Source organism: Mastomys coucha, unplaced genomic scaffold (genome assembly GCF_008632895.1).
Source record: "Mastomys coucha isolate ucsf_1 unplaced genomic scaffold, UCSF_Mcou_1 pScaffold1, whole genome shotgun sequence".
Lineage (NCBI taxonomy): Eukaryota > Metazoa > Chordata > Mammalia > Rodentia > Muridae > Mastomys > Mastomys coucha.
Genome location: NW_022196891.1, coordinates 86544332 through 86568698, shown reverse-complemented (window position 1 = coordinate 86568698; position 24367 = coordinate 86544332). Strand labels below are relative to the sequence as shown.

Sequence of the window (24367 nt, the reverse complement as noted above, 5' to 3'; positions counted from 1 at the left end):
ACATGGTGGCATGGGCCAGGCATAGTGACAGGAGCAAGATAGATCATAGCTTCAACGGCAAACATGAAGCACAAAGCAGAGAGGGCAAACTGGATATGTGGGTGAGGCTATCTCCTCTCAAAACCCATTCCCAGTGACATACTTAGTTCAACAAGGACACATCTCCTTGACCTACCTGACTTGGGTTTTACTGCCGTGAGCAGACACTATGACCAAGGCAACTCAACATTTAATTGAGGCTAGCTTACAGTGTCAGAGGTTCAGTCCATTATCATCGAGGTGGGAACATGGCAGCATCCAGGCAGACATGGTACAGGAGGAGCTGAGAGTTTTTACATCTTCATCTGAAGGCTGCTAGTGGGAGACTGACTTCCAGGCAGCTAGGACGAGGGTCTTAAAGCCCACACCCACTGTGACACCCACTCCAACGGAACCACACCATCTATTAGTGCCACTCCCTGGGCCGAGCATATACAAACTATCACACTACCCTAACAATACCACAACCGAGGATGAGGCGCTCAAATGCTTGCAACTTTGTGGGCATTTCTCTTTCAACCCATGATACTCTCAAACTGTGATCCATCCAAAACAAACCTTCCTTTTTAAAGTCACTTTGATCAGGTATTTTGAGCAACGAGGAAAGTAACAAATACAGAAAACTGGTACGGAGATGTGCTGGGCCTGACCATGTGCTTCTCAGGCCTTTACAATTGTTTCAGGAGGAATCTAGAAGAGACTTGGGGTTAGAATAGCCCAGGCATGATATTATATTAGCAGAACTTTACAGACCATTCTAGTGGGTGTTTGGATGACAGGAATGCTGAGAGAAATGTGAACAGTGTAAGCAAGGCTCGTGGGGATTCAGAGGGGGACAAGGCCTTTGTTAGGAACCGAACTAAAGGTCATTGCTTATACCTTATGGGGAAGAGTCTGGCTACATTCTGCTCATGTCTTGAGACTTTGAGTGAGGCTAAATACAGGAATAATGAATTTTGGGGGTGGGGTAGGTGGAGGAAATCTCAAGATAGAGCAGCATTCAAGTTGTGTCATGATGAGCATTCACTATCATCCTGGGTTACAGTGAGGGAAGAAGATGGAGCAAAATGACAAGGGACATGTGAAATTCAACAAGGGACAGTGTGTGAGAAAGTTTAAAGTTTCAGACAAGGAGAATGCAGATGCCAGAGCCATGAAACATTTGCCTAGAAAGCTGCAGGCATGAAGCAGAGATGCCCAAGAAAGGGTCTATCTGTGGTCTGGGCAGCTGAACCATGTGGGGCCACCCAAGCCCTTTGAGCCCCAGAAGGTTGGCTCCCTCTTCAGCCTGAGGTACTAGACACGAAGTCGCAGGCTCTGGAGCTTTCTTTGCTTGCTTCTCATTCTGCTTTTGTATGATCATTCCTTGCTCTGCCCCATCCTTCTCCTTCTGTATGAAGATGATTACCTGTGCCCTTAATATGCTGGACGGATAGAACTTGTTTACTGCACAGGGCTCACAGCTAAGACATTTGCCTGGCTCTCAGAAGAGATCCTGCACTTTTGGATGGCGTTGGAATGTTAAAGGACAGTGGAGACTTCTCATGTAGGACTGAATGCTGTTTGCAATGTGAGGTAGCCAGGAGTCCGGGGGTGGGGGGTGGGGGGAATTATGGCTTAAAAGCAATGTGTTTAGTTATCACATTGACGAGGGAAGACGTTTTTGATGGCCAGTCTTGATTATCAGCTTGATGGGCTTTAAAATCACCATGGAAACGGCTCTCTCATCCTGTCTATGAGGGATTATCTTGATTAGGCTAACTGGGGAAGAATAGAAAGAGCCAGGTTAAATGGGGGGTGGGGGAGTAGTTCCATTGGGTGGGGATCCTGGAAGTGAATGGAAGAAAACAAGGAAAGAAAAATGAAGGAAGGAAGAAATAAAACAAGAGAGAGAGAGAGAAAGAAAGAAAGAAAGAAAGAAAGAAAGAAAGAAGGAAGGAAGGAAGGAAGGAAGGAAGGAAGGAAGGAAGGAAGGAAGGAAGGAAGGAAGGGAGAGAGAGAGGGAGGGAGGGAGGGGAGAAGTGAGGGAGAGAAAGTGCGCTGAAGGCAAACCTTCCTGCTGCTTCCAGAGTGGATACAATGTAACAGGCTATTTCCAGTTTCTGTTGCCTGTGACTTCTCTGCCCTGATGGACAGCATCCTCCAACTGTGTTCCAGAATCAACTCTTCCCGGCTTAAGTTAGGTATCTTTTCTCAGTGAGACAAGTAAGGAACATGGTTACTTTACTTTGGCATCTATACTCTGATCCATGTCAGTTGATTCTATAATCCGGATATTGTGAATAAACCATAATGAGTGAATAACGGACTGTAGGTATCTTTTTGCCTCGCTCATTTCATTAAACAAAACCCATATGTGTGTGTGTGTGTGTGTGTGTGTGTGTGTGTCCAGTAATGGGTTATCTGAATAATAGGATAATTCTGCTTTTTAAAAGTTATTTAAAGAACCTCCATACTGTTCCCCATAATGGTTATCCCAATTTAGTTTCCCATCTCCAGGAGCAAAAGGCTGCCTTTCATACATCTTTACTGTCTACATGTGATAATATCCATGTAGTTCAGTATATCCCACGATGTGTGTGCATGTGTGTGTACTTCAGAACATTTCACTAAACATGATAAATACATTTCTGTCAATAAAAACAAATACAAGAAACGAGTTGCCCCGCTGCTGCTCTAGGCCTAGGGGTCAGCTTTGTCCGTGGCCGAGAGTGCGGAGAGGCGGAGAGGCGTCCGTTTCCTGGCAACCCGGGCTCCAAAAACCGCTTGTTGCTTTAGGTGCAGTGCGCCCGCCTCACCGCGTAAGAGAAGACAAGCGGCCTCCCGCAGAGGTCAGAGTGTTTCCTCTGCTTCTTCTGTTTTCTCTCTGCTTTGTTTTGTGGCGTCTGGGGGACTCTGTTGATGTGGGTTTTGGCAGGCTGACTTGACCCTGAATTCCTCAGTGCCATTCCCTGAGGCAACAGAATTTGTACTGAAGACTCCTTTGAAAAACACAGAAGTCTTTTGGGGGAAGTAGTTAAAGCATTATGATTTGTCAGAATGAATACACTGTCACTGGAATACTTCAAGCAGGAGAAAAATAGTGAAAAATTCAATATTAATAACACTGTGAACTAAAACTGCCTCTCCGCGATCTCTATGGCCAGTACCATCGTTCTCATCTTTGTGTATTTATTTAGTAAGAGACCGGCTTGCCAAGATTTGGGATCATCAACACGAATATACGTTTTACAAGATTAACGACTATACAGAAGGCAGAATATGTGTTGGGATAATCAGTGTCCCCAGGCCACACTAGTAAATGAACACTCAAATGAAGAATATGTACATTTGCTTGCCTGAAATTTCTGCTCCCACCTCAAGTATCTGACCATTAGCTCAGACAGCTCCAGGGCAGGACCTCACTTGTGCTAACCAACCTTTTTGCTTATTGGGAGGAGTCTGGGGTCTAACCACACCAGAGTGCAGCATGACCCATGACCACCTGGAGAGTCCTACCTCCCTCTCCCTGCCAGATCTTCACAGACTGTTTCTCCCTATTGTTGATCTGCATCTCGGCTCTCTTTCCTTTGCTTGTGTGGGTCAGTTGAGGTTCACACTCAGGCTTCTGTGATATTTTTTTCTCCCTTCTCATGTCTGTTGGTTGATTCCTGCTTCCTGGATGGATGCCTTGCTCCAAAATGTTTTCCGTGGCTGCCGCTGCTCTGGTTTATGGCTGGCTGCAAAGCAAAGCATTATATTGCACCCTCCGTGTCTTATGGAGATCTTAATGAAGTGGAACGCTTATTTATTTGCTTTATAAACATCGAGCTCCTGGAATTTGAGCTAAACTCTGCTAGAATTACAGGGTAGGCATGTTATCGATGTGCCAGGGCATAATGGGAACAGCGTGCTGCAGAGGGTACTTAACCCTCCTCACTGACCCGTGAGGCTGGCATGAATATTTCTTTGCTTTTATATTTTATCTTTCTTTACTATTTGAAACAGGGCACAGACTGGCCTGAAACTTACTTCTTAACCAATGATGACTTTGAACTTCTGTTCTCTTTGCCTTTGCCTCCTGAGTCCTGGACTTATCGGCCTGCACTGTATGGCCAGTTTACATGGAACCAGGGATAGAATCTAGGGCATTGTGCTCGATCTGCAAGTATTCCACCACCTGTTCTATACCCCCAGCTCTGGGATTCGGCCTTTATTTTTACAATAAATTGCTCTTTTCTTATAGGTCTTCTTTTATCTCATCCTCTATATGTCTGTTAATTCAGTAAAAATATATCAAGTCCTAAGATATTACATGTCCTAGACCCTGGGGACACAATGAGTAATAAAATAGTCTGTTTCGGTCATCATGTAGCTGAGCAGAAAATTTACCAACTTCAAATGTCTGAATATCCAGTGGATAAACAGTTTGTGCTGGCTTCTAATGCCAGCTGCAAAGATTCACCATCACATCTAGGAAGCGATGGAGAAGGCTGTGTATTGCCAGAGCGCCGGGTCTGGACTGCAACAGAGTTCTCAAGAGGTCTTGTTACAAGCCAAGAATGATGGTATATACCTTTAATCTGGGCGGGAGGCAGAAGCAGGTGAGTATCTGTGAGTTCAAGGCCAGCCTGGTGTAGATATGAAGTTCTGGGATAGCCAGGGCTACATAGAGAAACTGTCTCTCAACCAACCAACCAACCAACCAACCAACCAACGAAACCCTTCCAAGGAGGTCTTGTGACAAATAGAGCCCTAGGGCCAAAGTTCCTGATTAGGACAGGCCTGAGAGCTTGCATTTCTACCAAGTTCCTTTGTGGCGCTGATATTGATGCCTGGGATCTACAGGTAAGAATTGGTATTAAAACATTTGCTCAAAGAATGGTCAAAATCTTTCCATCAGGGAGGGAGGGAGGGAGGGAAAGATGGCTCAGAGTCAAGTTTCCAGATCCTACAGAGGGAGTGGGGACCAGTCTCCCAAGAGCTCACAAACACTCATGTGCCCATCCCCTGTCATCCGCCTACAGCTAGGTTAAACTAGAAGACATGTCTATTGCACCGAGAACAAGGCATTTAACGTGAAGGTAGGCGGCCAGCTGCTGGGGCCACCCGAACAAGGACGACAGACAGGACAGGGCACAGCAGGGACCAGTTGGCTGAGCTAGGATGGCAGCATGGCGGACTTACATTTTGGTAAGCATGCCCGAGTTACATTTTGGGTTCCATGTCATTGCCTCTTTGGTTTTGGTGTGGTCTTCCCTGCAGGTGTGTCTGCACTTTAATCTCTTATAGGGCTTCAACCATGAGATTAGAGTCCACCCATACAACTTCATTTCAACCCAAGTACCTCTTTAAAGACTCCACCTTACCCCCCTCCCCCGCATCCGTAGTACATGCCAATAATCCCAGGCTGAGACAGGAGGATCATAAGTTCAAGGTCTGCCTAGGTGTCCTAGTTTGCTCTCTATGACTACCATGCCCAAAAGCAACTGGCAGAGGGCAGGGTAATTACCTTACATTTCCCAGTCATGGTTAGTTATAAAAGAACTCAGGGCAGGAACTCAAGGCACTAACTTAATTGAAGCAAAGACCACCAAAGAACACATTTGACAGTCTTGCTCCTGTCTTGCTCCCTAAGGCTTTCTCAGCCTGCTTTCTTAAACGACCCAGCCTACAGTGGCCTGGATCCTCACACATTAATCATTAACTAAGAAAACACCTCAAAGACTTTTCAACAAGACAGTCTAACTCAGTTCTCAACTGAGGTTCCCTCTTCCAGAGGAAGCTAGTTTGTGTAAAGTTGCTAAAAATTACCCAGCACACTGGGTTACATAACAAAGTCCTGCCTCATAAAAAGAAATAAAAAAGATCCTCTCTCCAACCCGGAGGTCCTGTTGTTAGGACTCCAGTATATGTGTTGGGGGAGGAAGGGTACAATTTGCCCTATAATAGCTACTGGGCTGAGAATGGTGGGTGAGCTCTACAAACACAATGAATCTGGAACCAGAGAACAGATCCATGGGAACAGAGGGTGACCCAGGCTGGAGTTATCACAGAGAAGGGAGCTTCAGTTAGGGAAGTCCCTCCATGAGATCCAGCTGTAGGGCATTTTCTCAATTAGTTATCATGGGGGTAGGGCCCCTTGTGGATGGTACCATCCCTGGGCTGGAATCTTGGATTCTATAAGAGAGCAGGCTGAGCAAGCCAGGGAAGCAAGCCAGGAAAGAACATCCCTCCATGGCCTCTGCATCAGCTCCTGCTTCCTGACCTGCTTGAGTTCCAGTCCTGACTTCCTCTGGTGATCAGCAGCCATGTGGAAGTATAAGCTGAATAAACCCTTTTCTCCCCAACTTGCTTCTTGGTCATGATGTTTGTGCAGGACTAGAAACCCTGACTAAGACAGAGGGCCACCCGCTACTCCACAGAGGGTGTTTGAGGGTGAGGAGCAGCAGGAGGAAGGTGTCCTAGGGCCTTGTGAGGTTGCAGGAAGGAGTGCAGGTACAGATCTGAGGGAAACGGGTTCTCTTAATTGCCAAAGTCCAGTTGCTGAACAGGTAAAAATTAAATGTTAGTTCAAGGGCTGGCGACATAGCTCAATGGTTAAGAGCTCTTCCAGACGTCCTGAGTTCAATTCTCAGCCACCACATGGTGGCTCACAACCGTCTGTAATGGGATCTGAGGCCTTCTTCTAGTGTGTCTGAAGAGAGCAACGGTGTACTCACATACATCAAATAAATAAATAAATCTTTAAAAAAAAAAAACATGTTAGTTTAAGCCAACTTTAATACATTTTAGACCACACTTCCAAAGCGGGAGTGCCAGTCAGCTGGTAAAATTTCTACATTTCACAAAATAGCCAGCCAGCTTTCTGGAAAGTCACCGTGTAGACATCCGCACCAGGCATGTGTGTGAACACTCTCTAGTAGGGCTTCTTGGCCTCCTATGATTGACATTTAGAGCTAGATAATCCCTCCTGGGTCAGGGGTCAGCTACTGCCTCAGTCGATCTTCCTGCTGTGTGACAAAATACTCTGGCAAAAGCAACATGAAGGAGAAAGCATTTGTGGTCACCACAGTGGGGAAGGTAAGGCCTCTGCAGCTTGCTGAACTCATCGCATCCATAACCAGGAAGCAGCGAGCAGTGCACATGGTGCTCAGTTCTCTTGATTTGCTTTCACTGTCCAAGATCCGAGCCAGGGAGTGGAACCACCCATAGTGGCTTCCCATCTTAGTTAAAGGATCATGATAACTCCCTACAGGCATGCCCAGAGGCGTCTCCAAGGTAGTTCTGGATTCTTCTTGTTGACAACACTCGGCCACCATGGAGGAGCCCTGGAGGGTGCTGGGTACCTGTCTAACTCTTGTCCTGCCTGACTGAATCTTTGACAACCGGACATGCCTGAAGACATTGCCAAATACCCCCAGAGGGAACGTGGGACAAGGTTCCCACTTAGGTTCTCCCACTTAGGATCACAGCTCTGTTTAGCTTCCATCCCATAACCTCTAGGCTCCTTATTCAGTCTCAAAATTCGGTGGAATACTCTTCCAGCAGCCTGAGATCATGAGAAGAGCGTCTCAGTTTCCATGTCTAGAGGACAAGACTGTGTAGCCAGATGCAAGTGTGGCCTCCCCTTAGCTACAGCCTGACAGACAACTGTCAGGAAAAACCTTAAAGCGGAGGGAGTGTGACAAACACGCCCAGCCTCTTCATCTACCAGCCAAAGCACAGCTTGTTCGTCTGTCAATCATCTTCCTTCGCCATGGTGCCAGCCTGCGTTTTTTGGCCTTCTCATCATGCACACAAAAATACTTAGCACTAGCCAGGGAAATCCCTGTGGGAGTCACAATCCTGCCTGACGTTATTTCTATTTCCTGAATATTTCTTACATGGCAGAAATGTGTCCTTACTTCAGAGGAAGCAACGTGAATAAACAGGCTGTGAGAAGAACACCCAAGAAGAGGACTGGCTAAGGAGAAAGGGTGCCCATTTAGCCTATCATGTCTCAGTATTTGAAGGATACATACTTGGTATCCTTTCTTGGGCTAGCCTGGATACCCACTGACTCCAAACCCTTTAAGATCTCCTTCATGCTTAAGTATGTATGTAGGCACACATAACATGCATGTGCATGTGGAGACCAGAGGCATTTGTTGATCAGCTGTCTCCCTCAATTGTTCTGCACCTTATTTTTGAGAGTCTCCTACTAAACATAAAGTTTGCCCATTCTGTTAGACTGGCCAGCCAGTGAGCTCAGGAGTCCCCTGGCTCTGCTTTCCCAGTGTGAGATTAGAGGTAAACTCGGAAATGCAGGCTTTTATTTTTATTTTTTAAACATGGGTCTTAGAGACCAGAACTCAGGTCTTTATACTTAAAGGGCAATCACTGTATTTATTGACGGAACCATCTATCTACTCATCGATCCTCTATCGTGACGTATTTAATCAACCACACCACAAGAATGAGCAGCTGAAGGAGAAGAGGAGGTAGCATTAGGAACAGAAAGGACCTGGGATTAAAACATCAGTGGCACCTTCACATAGTGGATCCTATATGTGCCTGTGACTCGAGATGCCAGACAGTCCCTGGGAGAATCCACTTGGTTTGTCCTCCTATACCCAATCTGCCGCCGCATCACGGCTTCCATGTCTGCCCACCGCGACTCTTAGAATTGCCCAGCCATATTCCTGCATTCTTCTTTCCACAGTCTTGGGGTTGTTCCACCTCAGGCCCTTCCCTTGCCCCAGGTCACTCCTTTCTCCCTGTCTCTCTCTTCACAGTAGGCGCTACCCTCACGGTGCTTAGCTCAGTTATTCCACATCTCACCCTGGTGGACAAGTCTCTGCCTCTCTGACTTTTCTCTGTAATGAGCTGCATCCTTTGAGCCAAGAGTTGCTGAGAGTGCAAAGGAATCAGACGTTTTATTTTTGAGCCTGTTAATTCTGCTGTACGGGGGCTCCAGCAACAGCTCAGGTGAGATTTCCACAAAGGCCCAAGCAAAGTCTTGTCAAAAGGAGAGAACTGCAAGTGTTTATCTTTTTCTCCTTCCAAGGTAGAATAGCAGCTTTGTTCTGGAGCGGCTCTTCATAACCTCCACAATTGAGTTTGAGTCTAAATTGATTGAAAATAAATGGGAGAGAAGCCAACAGTAGCACTGAGCAGGTTGAATCAGCCTGTGGGGGTTTATTTGGCCACAAAGAAATGGCAAGGCGATATTGGAGCGCACAGAGCTGAGCTTTGAAGAGCTGGTGATTTCTGGGAGAGAGACATGAACTTACTAACAGCTTTGGGAACTCAGTAACAATGTAACACCATGATTTAACAGTGGTCTGGTCCAATCACCTCAATATGCACAAGATGTGCTCTCTCTCTAGCTCTGCCTTTGCTAGCCAAGGAAAGCAGAAAGGGAAAGTCTTTTCTGTCCCAGTGAGAACAGAACATGTTGTGCTCAGAACTTGTCATGTGCACACACAGAATGGACTTAAGTAATTCATGTTGGAGACATTTGATGGGGCCAGGGCACAAGAATTGAATAGTTCAGCCATCATTTGTCTTTTCAACTGGACTTATTTTCCCCCACCTCTCTCTTAACCAAGGTTACCCACTCAACAGCAACAGGTAAACTTTAAAAAGAAATATCAGCGTGAGTACTCCTTCATCGTCTTCTCCGATCAAACCAGAGATTCCTATCAGTCAGTTTCACTGTGAAGTGACAGGTGACTCTCTATGCTTCATCTCTCTCTGTTTGTAGACTCTGTACCCTTATTGTCCTTGCAAGGGCTGATGAAGTCCATGTCAGTCTCACTGTTTACAGATAAGGAAACCAAGTCTTATAAAATGTTATAAATTAGCCTGAGGTCATACATCCATATGTGTTGATCATGGGAATCAAAGCAAGATTGAATTAAGGCCAATGTATGATCAAAGCGACGTTTGAGTCTAGGTTAATGTGACTCCACATGCCCCGACATCCCTCCTGGTTCCCATCTCTCTTCTTAGATCTGCGGCATGTGACCCTTTAGGAAGGCTGTTCCTGCCCATTGCTCTTCCTGTTCTCTCTCCATCCATAACACTTTAGCTGATTTACTGCCACGGGGGACTAGGCAGTATATTCAGCATATTTATACGCGTGGTAATGAGTAAAGTCAATTCTTTTTTAAAATTTTTATTTATAAATTCTTAGAGAATTTTGTGCAATATATTTTAAGCTTATTCATTTCTCTCCATCTCCTCCCAGTTTTTCCTTCTTACCCACCCAACATCTCCCTCTCCCTCTCCTTCTTTCTCACTCTTAAAAACAAAACAAAACAAAAAACAAACAACACCAAAAACCATGGAGTCCAGCTCGTGTTGGCCAACTACTGCTGGGACTGGGGCCAGCCTGGGAATGCGATCCCTATACCAGGTGTTACTCCACTGAAGAAAACTGGCCTTCCTTCTCCAAATGCCAGTAGCTCCTCAACTGGGTATGGGACTTCCTGTCTACTCAGCCCCCTCCATGGTGCGGTTTGGCTTGAGTTTGTGCAGGTCTGTGCATGCTGTTCATGCTAACACAGTCTCTGTGTGCTCATGTGTGTGGGTCTGTGCATGCTGTGTGTGTGGACACAGTCTCTGTGTGCTCATGTGTGTGTGGGTCTGTGCATGCTGTGTGTGTGGACACAGTCTCTGTGTGCCCATGTGTGCAGGTCTGTGCATGCTGTTCATGCTAACACAGTTTCTGTGTGCTCACGTGTGTGGGTCTGTGCATGCTGTGTGTGTGGACACAGTCTCTGTGTGCTCATGTGTGTGGGTCTGTGCATGCTGTACATGTTGACACAGTCTCTCGCTCATGTGTGCAGTTCCCCTGTTCTGACTTGAAGTAATCCACCACCCCTACGCCTTACAGTTCTTCTGCTCTTCTCTTCCACGCAGCAGAGCCAGCTCTTTATCATGTCTCTGGCTGAGATGGAAGGCTACCTCTTCACTAGAAATGATTTTTCCCTAGTCGTTTTTGGAACATCTTGTTCCAAGGTCTCACGTTGTGTCCTTTGTGTTAGCGCTGGACTGTACATCCCAAGTCAATACAGAGAGCGACAAGAAGAGGAGGAGCCTTTTTTTAATATTACTTTTAGACAAATAATGATGTTAAAGTCTTTCATAGGTAAATCACCTTCTACCTGAAACACTGCCCTCCTCATTGCTATAGCAGAGATAATTTCAGGTAACCGACATGGCACAGGCTATCAGCTCTCCAGAGAGATACGCTGAGCCCCAGTCTCCCTTATAGACACCAGTGCCAGAAAGCCTAGACCAACTCAGTTTGTTTCTGCACTGTAGCTTGGAGTGCTGGGCAGGAGCAGCTCACACCGGCCTCCCTGAGATGAGCTTAGAGAACGGTTGATGCTCTTCTCCTCTTGTAGCTGCTGATCCCGTGACCTCACTATAAATAATCAAAATGGACAGGCCCAGGGGGCCCTGCCTTCAATTTTCTTCCACACATTTATAGAGATGAGAGGATGGAATTCTTGCTCTGGCCAATTAGAGCTGTAACTGATGGAAAACAAATGAGTTGTGGCCAAGTGAGGCACCGGGGGCATGGTATTGGCAGTGGTGGTAGGATGCTGGGATGCTGCTGCAGTGGTGGTAGGATGCTGGGATGCTGCTGCAGGGCTGGGAGGTACATCCTGAAGATAGAGGTGACCCTTCCTCAGATCTTTGGATTCCTAAATAAGGACCCTAAAGACAACCACAGAAGACAGGCCGTGTCCCCAGGTGAATGAACTGCTTCTATATTTGAATGTTAAATGTCAACGAATACAAAAATTCTGTTGATGTTACAAGAGAGTTACAAATATTTACATAAGAGGGCTGGGGAAGATAGTTTAACCAGTGAAGTGATTACCTCAAAATCATGAGGACAGAGTTCATATCCAAAGAGCCTATGTCTGAGTCTGGGTAAAGCAACATCTGGAATCCTGGTATTGAGGTGGGAAGTGGAGGTAGGAAGTCCCTGGGCTAAGAGGCCATCTAGCTTATCCTCTTCCTTAAAGTTCCAGGCCAATGGATAACCTATATCAAGCAAAAGGTGAAAGGGTTTAAGGACTGAGACATGATCACATGGACACTGGGAATGCTCATGTATACACCACACACACACACACACACACACACACACACACACTGGAAACTTTACAGAGATGTAGATTTAGCAACACCATGCAGCAGTCCGCATGCCTGTGCATATGCAACCAGTAATACAAGTGTATGCATGTGGGCATTTGCCTGTGCAGACACAAGTGTGAGCGTGTACATGGATGTAGGCACTTGCCTGTGCATTTACAAGCCTGAATGTGTGCGTGCATGTGGGTATTTGTCTGCGCTCAGACACATATATTTGGTGTTTCTCTTCTGTGCCTTTGGTTTCCTCATAAGCGCTTGGGGAAAAGGTTTTGAACGATGTATGGGCATGTCAGACTCTCTTTGCAGACACATGCATTTCTGAGAGCCTTAGACGTAGAGATGGAATTTTCCTAAGCTATGTCAAGGAGAAATGGGTGCCAAGATATAGGGTATAATTAGAATTTGTTAAAGTGTATTCTTGGCAGCTACCTATTTAGTACACATTTTATGTGTTTTCCCATCGCTTTCAGGGTGAGAGTCAATTGCTTGCTTGCCATCTTTTAGCATTATGTAAAATTTTCTGAAGATGATCCTGTCGATATGATGAACTGTGGAATTCATGGTGACGTCTGGAAACCATATTAAACATGTTTAGACTTGCTCGAGTTCTCTCCCAAGAAGTCTGCCAAGGACAACCATAGTACCTTCACGTTAAAATGGATGTGTCAGACAACAATTATTAGACAAAATCATGAATTCTTCAAAGGCAGACATTTTTAAATAAGGGCAACCCACCCAGAATTGCTACATCAGTACCATTTGCATTAAAAAATTGTGATTCACTCAGAAAGTAGAAGGCTAAGAGAGGAGGTGTGTGTGGTGGGGAAGGGGGTGTGAGAGGAGGATGGGAGGAACACAGTAAAGGGAAGGATAAGTATGGAACATTTCAGGTTCCTGAGGAAATTTCTGAGGAAAACAGAATGCAGAGAAGTAAAGAAAGACAAGCCTCAAAGAGGTGACAGGACTTGGCTGCTCAGGGAGTGCTTAAGAATGTCATCCAAGAGGTCAGGCAGAATGACGGGGCCGCTGCATGGGTCAGCACAGATGAGGCCCTGAGAGGAAAAGAAAATGTAAGCCCAATTAAATCCAAACCATCCATCACCTTACCAGGAACTTTAGACTCTAGGATCTGGAGAATCCCCTGAAATTTAGACTTGAATTCCGTTTGAAAGAAAGATCAATTGTAATGAACTGGAAGTCACCTGTCCTTCAGACACACGCTAAGGATGCTGGAGTGTGCATTTTAAAAAGAATGTCCTCCAGAAAAAGCAAACCAACAAAATTGTACATGGTGCTCCCTGTGCATCCAACAAAACAGAAAGAAGCAGCAGTGGAACACACTCAGTGGGTCTAACTCCAGTCAGACTCACTCAGTGGGTCTAACTCCAATCGCACAAGCTTGGAGCAAGGGCAGGACTCCTGGCCCTTAATGGTAGCAGGACACATTTCTTCTCTTAATGTGGGAAGAGAGCAGTGAGGAAGTAAGTGTCTTTCGGTCTTTCGGGACTTCTTAGGTCTGAGGTTATTTAACTGAATAAATATCAATCACAGCTTTTTAAAGTATAGCAAATAGCAATTAATATGGATCTTTCCCATATACTATATTTATATATTACTAAGGTCCAGTATTTGACCATCCCCCCCCACACACAGGAGAGAGAGAGCAAGAGAGAATGAGAGAGTGGGGGGGAGAGACAGAGACAGAGATACTATCCTGCCCTGATTGTCTCCCTCCCTGTAGGCATAATGTCTCCATTCCAGAATGCTCCTGGGTTCCATGTTCATCTTCTCGTCTCAGGTTCAAAGCCCAAGCCTTGGAGTTTTTGAAATTTGAAATTTCAAGGCTTTGAGATCCCCAGTCACCCTAGACCCTAACTTTCCTACTCCACATCTTCAGCAAACAGTAACGGTATTAGCAACCGCTACCCAGGACCCTTTGCTCCTGTTGAATGTGAAACGTCCCCCACATGGATCACCAGCTCCATACATCATTTCAGAAGCCGTGAGACCTTTGTCACGGGAAACACCGCTTTGGAAGGAGTTCACTATGAGTGGGTGTTGCAAGCTACAGTTCAGCCCCGCTCTCAGTACTGTTCCCTGATTCCTGAATTGGGAGCTCTTTCTTGTCACTGAGAATCTCACGGTGCCCTCGGCTTGATGATGGACCGAGCCCTCTGAACTGGAACAAACCTGTCTTCTCCTAAGTGTGTCATCCAGATGCCTTGTATCTGCAGGGTGAGACCACTCTGCATCCTGCCTGACAGGCTAGCAACCTCCTCTGTGTGGTAGCCCTTTTCTGGCTCATTCTTCCTATAGTCTATTTGCAGAGGCGAAAGGGAGTCCGTGAAAGTGAAAACCAGTTGTGCTAATCTTTTGTGCAAAATTCTCAAGGAAGGCAGGCCCCTGATTCACAGCCAAGAGTCAACACCACCTCAAAGGTCAACATGCCTACGTCGGCACTCAAAGGGTCAATGCGTCTACGTTAGCACTTGCTCATGCAGTCTTTGCTCCTGCCATCTTCGTTATCTCTTCCACAACCCCCCAGTGTCTAGTGCCAACCAGAGGACAGTTGGCTTGTTTCCTGTATGCCGCATGCCCTAAGCCTTTTTATTTCCTGTCTAGAATCATCTTCTTTAGGTGGAACCTGCTGCTCTTCTTTATGTTCTGAAGGAAACCATCCCTGACTTCCCATCCGATTTCTCATCTCCCCTCTCTCCTTTAATTGCTTTAATTTTTACCTTCAGAAGATGATCGTGTCTGACTTATTGCATAGATTCACTCATTTGCTTGCTAGCTTTTATGTTTTCAATCCCAAATATAGCTTTCTAAGATAAAGAAGATTTCGTGTGCAGAGACATTTCAGGTTCTGGAAAGATGCTTAGCATTTAATAGATGCCTGTTCCATACCTGTTCAAAAGAATGAGTTAGGGCCGGAGAGATGGCTCAGGGCTCAGTGTGGAAGAGCGCTCACTGTACAAGCACAGGACCTGCGCTTAGATCCCAGCTCTCAGGTGAAGCACCATGCATGGCTGTGAGCCTCTCCGCACCTCTAGTGCCTTGAGTGGCAAGGATAGGAGGGTGCCTAGGGTTGGCTGGTTTGCACCTTAGCTCTAGGTCCATGAAGACTCTGTCTCAGTTGCATGAGGCGGGGAGAGATAGAGCAGGGTGCCCCAGCATCATCTTTGGCCTTCACACATGCTTATACACAGTCATATGCAAGAGCACGCATAGGATCACACACCATACAGAACTAGATACATACATCCACACACCCCAAATGCTAAAAAATGGAATTAATCAGTAAATAGGGTCCAAATAAGAAGAATGGAATCGATTTAAAAAGATCAAGAAAAACAAGGAGCTGAAAAATGCTAGTAATAGAATTAAGAAAGCGTATGTTTCCTCTCTCACTATGAAATAGCACATACTTCTATTTCCAGTATTTGAAATGAATACCCTTCCCACAAAGCACAAAGAAACAAAAAATGAAGTGAGTTGGGTTCAGTGACGAATTTTTAAAAATGTGTTGTATGAGTTTCTGTGTGTGGGTGTCCTGCTACATTTATGTCTGTGTCCAATGTGCACACACATGCCTTATGCCCACAGAAGGCAGAAGACTGTCTTAGAGTTGGACGTACAGACAGTTGTGAGCTATCACATGGGTGCTGGGGCTTGAGCCTAGGTCCTCTTAACCACTGAGACATCTAGTGAGGAGTTGTCAACCATTGTTAAAGTTGATAAGAAGGTGGGAAGAATTCTGTTATACCAGCAGCTGTACCTCCAATTCCAAGGACTGTAAGACCCTCTTCTGCCCTCGATGGGCGCCAGGCACGTGCATGGAACACAGACATGAGTGTAGCAGGGCACCCCGCACATAAACTAACAGAACAGATGTAGTTAGTTGGCTGTAGGGTTTGAAAGCCATAAAACTAGACTCTCTGAAGGAGACGCTCCATCCTGAAGAGATGTTTACTCTGCAAGATTTGGTCTCTGACAAAGACCTCCCATACTGTGTGGAAATGTATTAGAAATGTAGATTCTCAGGTGCCCTCCCTGTTTTTGGAGGAGAAAGTGTGGGTTCTCATTTGTGTTCCTAGGAGAACTGGTTTGTGGGGGGGTGGTATAGAATGTTTCCTGTTGATTCTTTTTAGCATTTCCCCTACTTCACAGCACCCCCACACCCATCATTACCATCACCATCATCATCACCATCACCATCATCACCATCACTATCATCACCATCATCACCAGCGTTATCATCACCATCACCATCATCACTAGCATCATCGTCACCATCACCATCATCACCATCAACATCACCATCACCATCATTGAACTGTCTCAGATCTACCCCCTACATCATGTCTGCTTCCCTCTACTGACCTGTTTTCGTTTTTTTTTTAAAGCACCATTTTCCCCATCTTTAAACAGAAAACAATGGTTTTGAACATCTTGAAGTCACTGTATGTCCCATTTTCCCCTTCTTTTTATAGCACAGCTCAAAATAGTTCTGCAAAACTCCTCTCTGTCTTTCTTTTGAATACGCAGCATCAGGCTTTCCCACTAACACTCTGCTAAGTGGCTCTTCCCAAGGTCCGCTCTCAGTGACCTCAAAGGAGACATTCACTCCTGACTGTCCCTGATCCAGCAGCGGCAGCTGAGCGTTTATTTCACTCTGTCAAAAATCTTTTAACTCCTCTTGATCCCTCCTTAGCCTCCTTTGGTTGTATCTTCCTGTGTTTTAAAATCCTAAATATGTCCCAAAGTTTCCCTGCCCACCCCTGTATGGCTCTATCTGCCTCTGATAAATTCTATCCCTTAACCCAACTGTTACAGTGAATTCTAGAGTCCGAACATGGACTCTACTTCACTATAAGCATTTGGTCCCTAATGGACTTCTTGGAAGCTATGGCCAGCTCTAAGGTCCTACACATCCCTCTCAGACTCCCCGCATCATAGCCCCAATCAGTGTAGCCTCATTCTTTCATTGTGTGGGCCTCAAACATCACTAGCATGGCCAGGCTTTGCCTGGCTTTTCTCTCTGGAGCCAATCCAACAGCAAAGCCTGTTGTTTCTCTGAACTTAAGCATCTTCTCCGCTACCTTGGGCCAACTCATTGTGCTGTGTGGCCTGAGGCACGTGGCATCCCACTCACTGGTCTCCTTGCTTCTCTAGTCTCATGATCGATGATCCTCAGCACTGACTGGGGCTCCTGGCTCCCACCCAGATCTTCTGTGAGCCCCTCTGTAAGCTAGTGTGAAAGCCTCCATCTTGAATTTCACAGTCTTGCCTGGTCCGTTACCTCCCAAGTACTCGTTCCCTTCTTTAACTACCCCTAGGCACCTCTCCACCTTAGGCCCACTGCATGCTTCCTTGGTCTGGACTCCATCTTCCCTGACACATGCAAACCATTTGTTGAAGGGCTGCCTGACTAGAAAGATGAATGGAGTCCAGTAAAGGAGGTTGGAAGGGTGAACCAAGGCTTGCTGTATGTCTGCCATTGATGAAGATGCTTGAGCTGAGGGAGGCCCTCTCTACCCTGAGAACAGTCAGCAGTTCCGCTGTCCGCGTGTAGAAACCGAAGTCTGGAGGAGCGGACAAGTTGAACGATCAGCAAGTGGCAGGGCTGGGCTTGCACACAGCTTCGTGGGCTCTTCTGTGGATAGGAGGCTTGACGGCCTCCGAGAGGCACCAGGAGATGGCTCCGGAGAAAGGGATCCGAGCAAATTCCTTTTCTCTTTTACAGAGCAAGTTCACGTGGACACCAAAATAAATCATGAGAACACAGGAAAAACAGCCCACAGATGTCACGATCTGAACACTAGGCTAGAGAAGTTAATGTGGAATTACTTTAGGAAACATGCTGAACATGTGGAACAAGTTACAAGCCTGGGGTATTACTGTTGGGTTTTTTGTTGTTGTTTTAATGCCACCACTGGATTCATGACCCAGAGTATGGTATAAAAGAAATGAAAATTAAGGCCAAGAATCGCCCTATGTTCTCTGCAGCAGAGAGTTTGCACTGATTTTCAAAGAATCATCATAAGCCATAGACCCTCTTTTCTAGCAAGAACACGTGCACGGCATGCCCCTGGGACATGAGCAGCCCACGCAGCTTGGCATTGAGTGGTGGTTGGCTCGCTAGAGAACGCAGGTGGAGAACATTTGAAAGTGTATTCATCGCAAAGGGCGCTGACCTTAGCTACATTCAGTTGGAATTTGTGGGACAGACTCTATGTTGAGCTTCCACTGTAGACTTACTATTCAGAATGCATCAGTGTATAAAGACGTTCTCAGTGTTCACATGGTAAACCAGCGTGACCCCTGTGCTCTGTACAGGGTCAAGCTCTCCCGCACTTCCCGTGGAGCGATGGAGTTCTACTGTGTTTTACAAATGTTGGGCGGCATCCTTTGAAAGTTCATCGTGAGGAGACTTTCCTCACTGGAGTCTATATTTTAAAACAGATTGCTTGGGTGGCGACATGGCTTAAATTCCAGACCCTCTGCAAAGGAACCACGTAAGGGGAAGACCTTTGAGCAATCAGCCGCCATCTTGGTCAGATGGAATGTGCTTGCTTGCAAGGGCGCATCTTGACAGGGCTGTGGACTGTTGACGTGTTGTCAGAGGAGGGTCATTGAACCCTCACCTGTGTTCCACTTGCTTCCCTCACTCTGCAGTTCCATCTCAGTTGCAGGAGGCCACGTTGGAGCCTAGGAGGGGCTAGACTATGTAGGCCGTGGAGGTTACTCAGGAGGAGGTGGAGCAGCTGGGATGCCTGCTGGGTCAGGCTTTCCTGAGCTCATTCTTCAGTGTCATCTTCCGTGTCATCAGAGCTCCAGTTGGTGACCCCTCAAATATACGCTGTAAGTGTGATGGACCCATTGTTTCCTCCGACTGAGTTTTGATGGAATCACACTTCGGTTTGTCCTTGGGACCTTTTGAGGAAGGGGATGAATTCTCTGCAACATTTGTCTTAGGTGATAGGACGTGATAAAGCCAGAGATGAGTTTTGTGGTAGCAATTGCACTGATCCTAATAGAAGTGAGTAGTGAGGCCAATGAAGACCTGCTGTCCGAGTGGCAGGCACTCCCAAGGGGACCAGGGATGTATGACAGAAGCAGTGTATGACACCTACTCACTAGGCAAATGAGACGGTGCTAACTAGAGGGTCAAGAAACAGTTTATTCATCGGTGACCTAAGAATGGGGATAGAGTTTTAGGGGCTTTGATGAACCCCATGATGCCAGCTGATGTGGAGGAAGGAGCTTTTATGGGGTGGAAACCCCAACAGCTAATTCCCTAATACGGCAGCCAGGGGTGTCTGCAGGTGAGGGCTGTGCAGGGTGACTGCAGCCCAGTGCTAGTCAAGGGTCCATTAGTCCCAGTGGCCAGGCATATGCAACTTTACATTGCCTCAGGTTGTAGAGTGGTTCCTAGGGGCACAAGAGCCACCATTGTGATCAGAACATCTGTGACTGTCTGTGGAGACCCACCCATAAGGTCTGTTGACTGTTGATGTTCCTTCAGAGACTGAGGTACAGGGTAGCTTGTCAGGCTTGCTGTATTGTTGGATCTTCACCTAAAATTACAGCTGCCCCTGCTAGCAAATTTTGCACAATTCTGCTCCAATTGCATATGCTCTGATCTCAGGAGTGCTAAGGTATCTAGGTTGGGGGAGGGCAGCTTATGAATAGGGACGCCATCTTTGCGCCTGTAGGGGAGCCATCATTCATGCTGGGTGAAGACTTCTACAGTGTGGTATATTTCTTCCAGAAAGGGTCTTCCCTTTAATGTTACCAGAACACTCCAGAACAAAGCCTCCAGCTACGGACCAAAGGTTCAGAACAGGAACCTGGAGGGCAGGGCACATTCAGACCAGAGTGCTCCTCTTTTATCTGTGTATGATTTTTTTGGGGGGCCCTTGTAAGTTCCTAAGTAGACAGACCCTCCAGTTCATTCTAGGCACTGGGCCTGGGAGTGCCTACCCATGACTATGGTTTCACTCTGTGTGTTCTTGAGGACTCGAAACTTGATTCTTATTGATTTTTAGATGAGCGTATTTAAAATGACCCTGTTGTTGAGTTACCCAATTCCGCAGTGGAAATAAATGAGCCATTTTAAAGCAGACATTTCAATAGAGCAGCTTAGGCCAAAGGTGCTGGCTTTCAATAGAAGGTGAGCTAATTCAGCGTCTCTCAGTAGGAGGGTAAATGTCAAGAAGTCCTGGGAGCAAGTATCTTTGATACTTGTCCAGTTAAGCACATGTCTGTGGGTGAAAACTCTGAATTAATGCATTCTTCTGGACTTCGAGACATCATCATAGTGAATGACAGTCTAACGCACAGGCTCAAGGAGGGCTGAAGCCTATGCAGAAAAGAACCAGTGAAGAACTTTATCAGGAACCAGCTACGATTGGGTAGGGCCTGACTCTTTTCTGGGCCTTTATGTATCTGCCTTTTCCATCTGATTTTAATTGTTTTTGTCCATATATATATATATAAGAAGGAGTTAATTAGATTTCAGATATTCATTCAGTCACTGAAAAATAATTAGGAACTGCTCACTTACATTAGGAGAGGGTCTTATTAGACAGATAACTCCAACCACAGTGCAGTCTAGTAGGGAAAGACATATCAATCCCAAATGATTAAAATAAAATAAATTTTATAAATATAATAACTTCGGAAGGAGAAATGCTTTGAGCCTTACAGATATTCAAACAGGGGATTGAGTATTTCAATGCGGTATTGTATTTCATGGAAAAAATAGTATAGAAAAATGGTTTATAATCACATTCCTTCCACTCAAAAATAGTTTTAAAAGGTCTCCTAGGGGGAAAAAAAAACCTAAGCCAATCCCTCCATGCTCTTATTGCTGGGCAGGAAGAGAAATGATGTTGTAACAGTTTATAAGAGAGTTTCTCACAGGTAGAGACTGAGTGCTGTTGGGAAAAGTCAAGCTCTCTATGTCTAGGAATGGATCAAACTCTTCTGGGGAGATGGCTCATTTGTGCAGGGATGCTGAAACATTTATAGAATGTAGTTGGTCATTGGTGACGTTGTAGGCTCTTCTTCCAGCCTTTCAACCTCTAACACTAGGTAAGAGAGAAAAAAAGATAGAGATGAAAGAGATCCCTGAATAAGGTCAAGGGTGGTAAAGGGGCTATGCTATCATTAGACTATTCCCTGCATCGAGTTCTTTTGAGACAAATTTGATTTTCACCATCAGGATATCCGATTTCTTCTTGTTTCTTCTTTGTGCATGACTACATAACAAACCATGACCACCAACAACTAGCAACAACCAAAAACCCAACCAACCATCCACCAACCACCCCTCCCCCTACCTCTTGGGGCCCTAGCATTTATATATCCTCTGAAAGGTCCTCAGAATTCCAAACATCACACAATTGTAGAAACTGCAGGTGGCAAAATCATGCCCCTGTGAGAGCAGTAAGCAAATCATAGTCAGCTGCTACGGACAGTCCGATGCAGCCCCATATCCCGCACTGGGATGAAAACATATGCTTATAATATTTCTGTAGTTTTTTTTTTTTTCTAAAGAAGCCAAAATTCTACAAGAGAATAAGTGGGGCAGTGGGGGAGGTGCCAGTCAGTATGAGATGTGCCTTTCCCATGAGCCTTTAAGTTGTTAAGATATTAGCTGTATCTGCATCAAGTCAGGAGTGGGTGGTCTTTGGACTCTTCCAATACTAGGTTCGAGGTCCAGTTCAATAATTTCTGTGGGACAAAAGCAAGATGCTTTATCAAGCAGAATAACTCCAAGGGAAATACTAGCCCTGCTTTTCTGGATGCCAAATCCAGGACTCTAATCTCCAGGCCTGTTGCTCTCCCTCCATGTAGTATCTGTGTACCTCAGGGCAACAGCGTCTTTTTTTTACTGCATGTCCCACAGCTGACAGAAGTCTGCTCATACCAGGTTTGTGTTTGTGCTTGTAAATAAGGAGTTTGACACACCGGACCTCCTACATGGAACATGGGATATAGGGTTAGATGATGTGCCACAGTCAATGTCCAGATAGACATTTCAAAGAAACCTCAAGATATTTTCTACAAAAGCACCTGTCACCTGCCAGAAATGAAAACAAAGACCTAATCCGTCAAAACACACAGTTCTGGGACAGTCTCTAAATGTACCAATGTTGCATTTTGACCTCTGTAATTCTGCTTCTGGCTAACTGTTCTTGTTGATTGAAGTATGTCAACTCAGAATGTGGTTTTTGTCCTTAAAATCTCATCCAGAGAAAAGCTTAGTGCTACACCGGGTTCCTGAACATCTGGTGTAGTCGCTAGCTGGCTAATAAATGCTTTCTATTGGCTTAACTCCCCCTAACCCTCCACTCCAAAAAAAAATCCCCATCAAGACCAAGCCCTTGCTGCTTATAGCAATTGCTTTGAAAGCGGCTTCTCCCTTGTTCTCCATCCTTCTCATTTTCTCTCTCCTGCTCTTGGAGTCATCCCTCTCACTGACTACCCATATCCAAGCCCCTGTACCTCAGAGCCCACCAAAAGATGGAAAGTGGTAAACATCCATGTGTTTTGACCAGACACAGCGTACACGCAGCTTCCGGTCTTCTCATCTCGACTTGGTGACTACTATGGAACGCATGCCGTTGGCCATTCCCGCCTTTCCTCCTTGAGGCTCCTCTGAGAACAAGGGTCATTGTGGAGACAAAGGCAGTGGTGCTCACAGTGAAGTGAGCCACGCACAGGACACTGACCTCTGCATGATGTCGCTCATGCTACGCCAGCCCAGAAGGGAAGTGTCCCTGTCATCTCCAGCCCTGTGCAGTGTCCACTGTGTTCCAGCCTTGGACAGCCACAGGAACACGCTGCCTCTGCCCTCCACTCTCAGATTCCATTCCATTCTTGGGCGCCTATCAGGCAGACCTAGAGGACAGGCACGATATGGCCATGTGCAAATGGTCTAGTTTTAAAATGGTGAAGTTTAAGTAAATAATATTGATTTAGCCTACAAATTAGTATTGCTTCCCTTTTTGATGCACACATGTATGTGTGTGTTTAAGTGTGTGTGTGTGTGTGTATGTGTGTATGTATGTGTATGTGTGTATGTATGTGTGTGTGTGTACAATGCACTTTCCTTTTTACGAACTGAGAGATAAGAAGGAAAACCAAATCATTAAAAGTGTTGACACTGTTTTGCTAGAAGGTATAGAAGATCAGTTTGTCCTCTGCCCAGTAACAGGAAAGATCCCAGCTCATGAACATTGATTAAAACATAGAAACCTCGACTTGCAAGCACATCTTATCTAGTATGCCTCTGCTCACCCTCCCTCCAAGCAGAACTCGGTTTTCAGACCCCCCACAAAATTCGAAAAGGAAAAGTACTAAAGTCAAAGCTTGTCCCTGCAAGGTCCTTATGTCATTTACTTTGAGAGTTTAAAACCCTATTTTCCTAATAGATTCAGGGTAGGCAGGAGTCTTGGAGGAGCAAGATCGAAGTACTAAGTCATATGTGTGCTTTCTAGAAGTTGGCTATGAAAGGGATTGATTTTAAGTGATCAGACTAAGCCAGGCATGGTGGTTTGTGTCTATACTCCTGACATGTGGGGGTGAGGCAGAAGGACCATGAGTTAGCTTGGTTCATGAAGCATCATAGCTAGCCTTGGCTACATAGTAAGACCCTACTTCAATAACTGACTGACTAACCAACTAGCTAACTAATCAAAAAACAAACAAACAAACAAACAAACAAAAAAAAAACCAAGTAGACACATATTAGGTCAACATACTTCCAGATAATCAGTTATGTAATAAAATGGCCAAAATCAGATGTGGAGGGATGAGGACAATTAGTTCTGAGTTACAGCTCTTGAAGGGCCCACAAGAACTCTATATGGAGGTGGGAATACTACTGGAAAGGAGAAACTTGGACGTCTGGCATAACTGTATGTGAGCCTGCAACTACAGCCCTTGGGAGGTCAAGAGAGTATGAGGAATTTGAGGCCAGCCTGGGGAACATAGTTCCTGTCACGAACAAACAGCTTTGGTTAATAGAATGCTTACAAGAGCCTCTTAATTGTGTTTGTTTCTGAATAATCCATTGATAATGACTTATATCTTAATTCAGATCATTTGATCCATTGATATACGACCCAAATACATGAATGTGGAGTCTGGTTAAGGTGGGTGAGGGTCACCCTGTGGAAAT

The 24367-nt window shown here is 45.6% G+C and overlaps 1 long non-coding RNA gene across 3 annotated transcripts in view; it reads right to left on the bottom strand.

Annotated features, from left to right (window-relative positions):
• Positions 1 to 3196: 3196 nt before the first annotated feature.
• LOC116068627 overlaps positions 3197 to 24367 on the bottom strand; it is a 52092-nt gene continuing 30921 nt past the window's right edge. The window contains exons 3-4 of one of the 3 annotated variants that reach the window (XR_004109641.1): positions 11897 to 12063; positions 3197 to 3758 (exon numbers count right to left, since the gene is read on the bottom strand). This is a non-coding gene — a long non-coding RNA (uncharacterized LOC116068627). Of the gene's footprint in view, positions 3759 to 11097; positions 11731 to 11896; positions 12064 to 24367 lie in introns of those variants that run through there. The other 2 variants (XR_004109640.1, XR_004109642.1) reach the window with 2 other exon arrangements.